The 7,610-nt window shown below is 55.2% G+C and overlaps 1 long non-coding RNA gene across 1 annotated transcript; it reads right to left on the bottom strand.

Annotated features, from left to right (window-relative positions):
• Positions 1–2,061: 2,061 nt before the first annotated feature.
• LOC144740751 (uncharacterized) lies at positions 2,062–7,604 on the bottom strand. The gene is made up of 2 exons (XR_013589758.1): positions 7,482–7,604; positions 2,062–5,328 (listed from the first exon to the last, which is right to left on the bottom strand). It is a non-coding gene; the product is annotated as an uncharacterized LOC144740751 (long non-coding RNA).
• Between the last annotated feature and the right edge of the window lie 6 nt (positions 7,605–7,610).

Raw genomic sequence — 7,610 nt, 5'->3', positions numbered from 1 at the left:
TCACTCACTCACTCACTCATCCACCCACTCATTCATCCACCCACTCATTCACCCACCCACTCATTCACTCACCCACTCATTCACCCACCCACTCACTCACTCACTCACTCACCCACCCACTCATTCACCCACTCATTCACCCACACACTCATTCACCCACACGAACACCCACTCACCCACCCACCCACTCACTCACTCACCCACTCATTCACCCACCCACTCGTTCACCCACCCACTCATTCACCCACCCACACATTCACTCACTCATTCACCCACCCACTCATTCAACACCCACTCATTCACCCACCCACACATTCACTCACTCACTCACTCATCCACCCACTCATTCATCCACCCACTCATTCACCCACCCACTCATTTACCCACCCACTCATTCACCCACCCACTCATTCATCCACCCACTCATTCACCCACCCACACATTCACTCACTCACTCACTCATCCACCCACTCATTCATCCACCCACTCATTCACCCACCCACTCATTCACTCACCCACTAATTCACCCACCCACCCACTCATTCATCCACCCACTCGTTCACCCACCCACTCATTCACCCACCCACTCACTCACTCACCCACTCACTCATCCACCCACCCACCCACTCATCCACCCACACACTCATTCACCCACCCACCAATTCACCCACTCATTCACTCACCCACTCATTCACCCACCCACTCATTCACCCATCCACTCATTCACCCACCCACCCACACACTCATTCACCCATCCACTCATTCACCCACCCACACACTCATTCACCCATCCACTCACTCACCCACCCACCACCACCCACTCATCCACCCACACACTCACTCACTCACCCACCCACTCACCCACTCACCCACCCACTCATTCACCCACCCACTCACTCACTCACCCACCCACTCACTCACCCACCCACTCACTCACTCACTCACTCACCACCCACTCACTCACTCACTCACCCACCCACTCATTCACCCACTCATTCACCCACACACTCATTCACCCACACGAACACCCACTCACCCACCCACCCACTCACTCACTCACCCACTCTTTCACCCACCCACTCGTTCACCCACCCACACATTCACCCACTCATTCACCCACCCACTCATTCACCCACACGAACACCCACTCACCCACCCACCCACTCACTCACTCACCCACTCTTTCACCCACCCACTCGTTCACCCACCCACACATTCACCCACTCATTCACCCACCCACTCATTCACCCACACGAACACCCACTCACCCACCCACCCACTCACTCACTCACCCACTCATTCACCCACCCACTCGTTCACCCACCCACTCTTTCACCCACCCACTCGTTCACCCACCCACTCATTCACCCACCCACACATTCACTCACTCATTCACCCACCCACTCATTCAACACCCACTCATTCACCCACCCACACATTCACTCACTCACTCACTCATCCACCCACTCATTCATCCACCCACTCATTCACTCACCCACTAATTCACCCACCCACCCACTCATTCATCCACCCACTCGTTCACCCACCCACTCACTCATCCAACCACCCACTCACTCATCCACCCACCCACCCACTCATCCACCCACACACTCATTCACCCACCCACCAATTCACCTACTCATTCACCCACCCACCCACACACTCATTCACCCACCCACTCACTCACTCACCCACTCACTCATCCACCCACCCACCCACCCACTCATCCACCCACACACTCATTCACCCACCCACCAATTCACCTACTCATTCACCCACCCACTCATTCACCCACCCACTCATTCACCCATCCACTCATTCACCCACCCACCCACCCACACACTCATCCACCCATCCACTCATTCACCCACTCATTCACCCACCCACTCATTCACCCATCCACTCATTCACCCACCCACCCACCCACACACTCATTCACCCATCCACTCATTCACCCACCCACCCACACACTCATTCACCCATCCACTCACTCACCCACCCACCACCACCCAGGTGACCCTTCTCGCCCAGTCTACACAAAATCGACTTGAGGCTACATCGTCACATTTCTCTTTTTCTATATTTTAAACTTTCGAGGGAAAAAACTGTACAAATACACCACGTGACCTCATCACGACACAAAAAAACACAGTTTGACTTCTAGCTGGGGCTGGGGGTTCACAATGGACCTGTTAGAGACACCGAGATCCTGGGTTTAACATCTGGTCTGGGTGTCTCTCCCTCAATGGGTTCACAATGACCGTGTCAGAGACACCGAGACCCCGGGTTTAACATCTGAGTCTCAATGGGTTTCACAATGGCCGTGTCAGAGACACAGAGATCCTGGGTTTAAGACCTGGTCTGGGTGTCTCTGTCTCTCAATGGGGGTTCACAATGGCCGTGTCAGAGACACCGAGATCCTGGGTTTAACATCTGGGTCTCAATCGGTTCACAATGGCCGTGTCAGAGCCACCAAGATCCTGGGTTTAAGACCTGGATCTGGGTGTCTCTCTCTCAATGGGTTCACAATGGCCGAGTCAGAGACACAGATGAACTGGGTTTAAGATCTGAGTCTCAATGGGTTCACAATGGCCGTGTCAGAGACACCAAGACCCCGGGTTTAAGACCTGGTCTGGATGTCTCTCAATGGGGTTCACAATGGCCGTGTCACAGATGTCCCGGGTTTAAGATCTGGATGTCTTTCACGGGGGTTAACAATGGCCGTGTTAGAGACACCAAGACCCCGGGTTTAAGATCTGGGTGTCTCTCTCACGGTGGTTCACAATGGCAGTGACGGAGACACAGATGTCCCGGGTTTAAGATCTGAGTGTCAATGGGTTCACAATGGACCTGTAAAAGACAACGAGATCCTGGGTTTAACATCTGGGTCTCAATGGGTTCACAATGGCCGAGTCAGAAACACCGAGATCCTGGGTTTAAGACCTGGTCTGGGTGTCTCTCTCTCAATGGGGTTAACAATGGCCGTGTTAGAGACACCAAGACCCCGGGTTTAAGGTCTGGGTGTCTCTCTCACGGTGGTTCACAATGGCAGTGACAGAGACACAGATGTCCCGGGTTTAAGATCTGAGTGTCAATGGGTTCACAATGGCCGTGTCAGAGACACCGAGAGTCCGGGTTTAAGACCTGGATCTGGGTGTCTGTCTTTCACGGGGGTTCAAAATGGACCTGTCAAGAGACACAGATATCCTGGGTTTAAGATCTGGATGTCTCTCAATGGGGTCACAATGGCCGTGTCAGAAACAACGATATCCAAGGTTTAAGATCTGGTCTGGGTGTCTCTGTCTCTCAATGGGGGTTCACAATGGCCGTGTCAGAGACACCGAGATCCTGGGTTTAACATCTGGTCTGGGTGTCTCTCCCTCAATGGGTTCATAATGGCCGTGTCAGAGACACCGAGATCCTGGGTTTAACATCTGGGTCTCAATCGGTTCACAATGGCCGTGTCAGAGCCACCAAGATCCTGGGTTTAAGACCTGGATCTGGGTGTCTCTCTCTCAATGGGTTCACAATGGCCGAGTCAGAGACACAGATGACCTGGGTTTAAGATCTGAGTCTCAATGGGTTAACAATGGCCGTGTCAGAGACACCAAGACCCCGGGTTTAAGACCTGGTCTGGATGTCTCTCAATGGGGTTCACAATGGCCGTGTCACAGATGTCCTGGGTTTAAGATCTGGATGTCTTTCACGGGGGTTAACAATGGCCGTGTTAGAGACACCAAGACCCCGGGTTTAAGGTCTGGGTGTCTCTCTCACGGTGGTTCACAATGGCAGTGACAGAGACACAGATGTCCCGGGTTTAAGATCTGAGTGTCAATGGGTTCACAATGGACCTGTCAGAAACACCGATATCCAAGGTTTAAGACCTGGATCTGGGTGTCTGTCTTTCACGGGGTTCAAAATGGACCTGTCAAGAGACACAGATATCCTGGGTTTAAGATCTGGATGTCTCTCAATGGGATCACAATGGCCGTGTCAGAAACAACGATATCCAAGGTTTAAGATCTGGTCTGGGTGTCTCTGTCTCTCAATGGGGGTTCACAATGGCCGTGTCAGAAACACCGAGATCCTGGGTTTAACATCTGAGTCTCAATGGGTTCACAATGGCCGAGTCAGAAACACCAAGATCCTGGGTTTAAGACTTGGTCTGGGTGTCTCTCCCTCAATGGGTTCACAATGGCCGTGTCAATAGGCCCCACAATGGCTGTGTTCCATTTTTTTCACAGGAGCTTGGAGTTATAGGTGGCATAAGACACGATATGTACACAGACATGGGTTGAATGTATGAGTGGTATACGTACGTGTCTCTGTGTGCATGTGTTAATGTGTGTATCAGTGTGTTTGTATCAGTGTGTGTCTGTGTGTATATGTGTATGTATGCAAGCCACCGCATGCCTAAAAAGCTTTTGTTCGGCCGAATCGAGGGGGGCTAAACGGGCGCGGCACGGGCTAGAGAAGAGATGGAGTGATGGGTGAGTGGGTGAGTGAGTGGGTGAGTGAGTGGGTGGGTGTGTGAGTGGGTGAGTGAGTGGGTGAGTGACACGGGCTAGAGAAGAGATGGAGTGATGTGGTACAGGAGGACGTGGAGCTGAGTGGACTTGCCGATGACCGGTACCAGCGGTGTCAAGATCGGCCTCAGTGGAGGAGGTTCGTGAAGGACGCTACTGGCCAGTTGGAGGCAGTCGTCCTCCAACAACAACGGAGGGCGGAGGAGCGACGCTCACAACAACGAGCGGAGCGCCGGGTGGCTAAAGCACAGCAAGTTGGTACAGTAGGGGGCACAGGTGGTGCATCAGCCAGTCATCTCGGTCATCTCGGTCAGTCGACCCGTGGCACCTGCTGGGTCTGCCCCGTGACCTCCTGCCAGCGGGCGTTCGACACTTCACGTGGCCTCAAGGTGCACATGGCCTGGCACAAGCGTCGTGGTGACGTCACCGCCACTTAGTGGCGAATGGCGGTTGTTGTTGTTGTGTATCAGTGTGTGTGTAAGTGTGTGTGTGTCTGTGTGTGCATCAGTGTGTGTGTGTATCAGTGTGTGTGTATGTGTATCAGTGTGTGTGTCAGTGTGTGTGTGTGTCAGTGTGTATCAGTGTGTGTGTGTCAGTGTGTGTGTGTGTGTGTCAGTGTGTGTGTATGTGTATCAGTGTGTGTGTCAGTGTGTGTGTGTGTATCACTGTGTGTGCATCAACTCTGGGATCTCTGTTCGCTGTTCATCTCCGATGTGATCCGTGCTCTCAGCGCCAGCTCCATTCGCTCGTCCAGACGACAGCGCTGAGCCAGTAGAGACGCCAACTCGCCTGGGTCGTCCCCCTGAGACACACGGAGACACACGGAGACACACACAGACAGAGACACACACACAGAGACACTCAGAGACACACACGGAGACACACACAGAGACTCACAGAGACACAGAGAGACACTCAGAGACAGAGACACACACAGAGACTCACACAGAGACTCACACAGAGACTCACACAGAGACACACAGAGACACTCAGAGACAGAGACAGACACAGAGACACGCGGAGACAACACAGAGAGAGACACACACAGAGACACTCAGAGACACGCGGAGACACAGATATGTGTGGGGACACACAGAGACACACAGAGACACCCACAGAGACACACACAGAGACGCACAGAGACACTCAGAGACACACACAGAGAAACACACAGAGACACACAGAGACACACAGAGGAGCGGTGGGGTGAGCGGTGGGGTGAGTGAGTGGGTGAGTGGGTGGGTGAGTGAGTGAGTGGGTGAGTGGGTGGGTGAGTGGGTGAGTGAGTGAGTGAGTGGTGAGTGAGTGGGTGGGTGGGTGAGTGAGTGGTGAGTGAGTGGCGAATGGTGAGTGAGTGGTGAGTGAGTGAGTGGGTGAGTGAGTGGTGAGTGAGTGGGTGGGTGGGTGAGTGAGTGGTGAGTGAGTGGGTGGGTGGGTGGGTGAGTGAGTGGTGAGTGAGTGGGTGGGTGAGTGAGTGGTGAGTGAGTGGGTGAGTGGGTGAGTGGGTGGGTGGGTAGGTGAGTGAGTGGGTGGGTGGGTGGGTGGGTGAGTGGGTGAGTGAGTGGGTGAGTGGGTGGGTGAGTGGGTGAGTGGGTGGGTGAGTGAGTGAGTGGGTGGGTGAGTGAGTGAGTGAGTGGGTGGGTGGGTGGGTGGGTGAGTGAGTGGGTGGGTGAGTGGGTGGGTGAGTGGTGAGTTAGTAGGTGGGTGGGTAAGTGAGTGAGTGGGTGGGTTGGTGAGTGGGTGAGTGAGTGGGTGGGTGAGTGGGTGGGTGAGTGAGTGAGTGAGTGAGTGAGTGGGTGGGTGGGTGAGTGAGTGGGTGAGTGAGTGGGTGTGTGGGTGAGTGAGTGGGTGAGTGGTGAGTAAGCAGGTGGGTGGGTGAGTGAGTGGTGAGTGAGTGAGTGGGTGGGTGAGTGGGTGAGTGGGTGGGTGAGTGAGTGGTGAGTGAGTGGGTGAGTGGTGAGTAAGCAGGTGGGTGGGTAAGTGAGTGAGTGAGAGTGAGTGCGTGGGTGAGTGAGTCGGTGGGTGAGTGGGTGAGTGAGTGAGTGGGTGGGTGAGTGAGTGAGTGGGTGGGTGGGTGAGTGAGTGAGTGGGTGGGTGAGTGGGTGAGTGAGTGAGTGAGTGGGTGAGTGAGTGGGTGAGTGGGTGAGTGAGTGGGTGAGTGAGTGGGTGAGTGGGTGAGTGGGTGGGTGGGTGAGTGGGTGGGTGGGTGAGTGGGTGGGTGGGTGAGTGGGTGGGTGAGTGAGTGGGTGGGTGGGTGGGTGAGTGGGTGAGTGGGTGAGTGGGTGGGTGGGTGAGTGAGTGAGTGAGTGAGTGGGTGAGTGAGTGAGTGGGTGAGTGGGTGGGTGAGTGGGTGGGTGAGTGGGTGGGTGGGTGAGTGGGTGGGTGAGTGAGTGGGTAGGTGAGTGAGTGAGTGGGTGGGTGGGTGAGTGGGTGAGTGAGTGGGTGGGTGGGTGGGTGGGTGAGTGAGTGGGTGAGTGGGTGGGTGAGTGGGTGGGTGAGTGGGTGGGTGAGTGAGTGGGTGGGTGAGTGAGTGAGTGAGTGAGTGAGTGGGTGGGTGGGTGAGTGGGTGAGTGAGTGGGTGGGTGAGTGGGTGAGTGAGTGGGTGAGTGAGTGAGTGAGTGGGTGGGTGAGTGGGTGAGTGGGTGGGTGGGTGAGTGAGTGGGTGAGTGAGTGGGTGGATGAGTGGGTGAGTGAGTGGGTGAGTGAGTGGGTGGGTGAGTGAGTGAGTGGGTGGATGAGTGGGTGAGTGAGTGGGTGAGTGAGTGAGTGAGTGGGTGGGTGGGTGAGTGAGTGGGTGAGTGAGTGGGTGGGTGGGTGGATGAGTGGGTGAGTGAGTGAGTGGGTGGGTGAGTGAGTGGGTGGGTGAGTGAGTGGGTGGGTGAGTGAGTGGTGGGGTGAGTGGTGGGGCGAGTGAGTGGTGGGATGAGTGGTGGGGCGAGTGTGTGCGCTCGTCACCGGGTTCACGATCAGCGATGTCACAGAGCCCCAGTCGTCCTCAAACTCCAGCCGGAACCTCCCATTGGCCGACGCAGCCCTGCGCTCGTTCAACGCCGGCCTCTGATTGGCCGCTCTGCGTTCCGTCGG

The sequence above is a fragment of the Lampetra planeri genome, unplaced genomic scaffold, assembly GCF_965212315.1.
Source record: "Lampetra planeri unplaced genomic scaffold, kcLamPlan1.2.h2 scaffold_282, whole genome shotgun sequence".
Lineage (NCBI taxonomy): Eukaryota > Metazoa > Chordata > Hyperoartia > Petromyzontiformes > Petromyzontidae > Lampetra > Lampetra planeri.
Note: the sequence above shows the minus strand (reverse complement) of the source record. Positions and strands in the feature narration are given on the sequence as shown.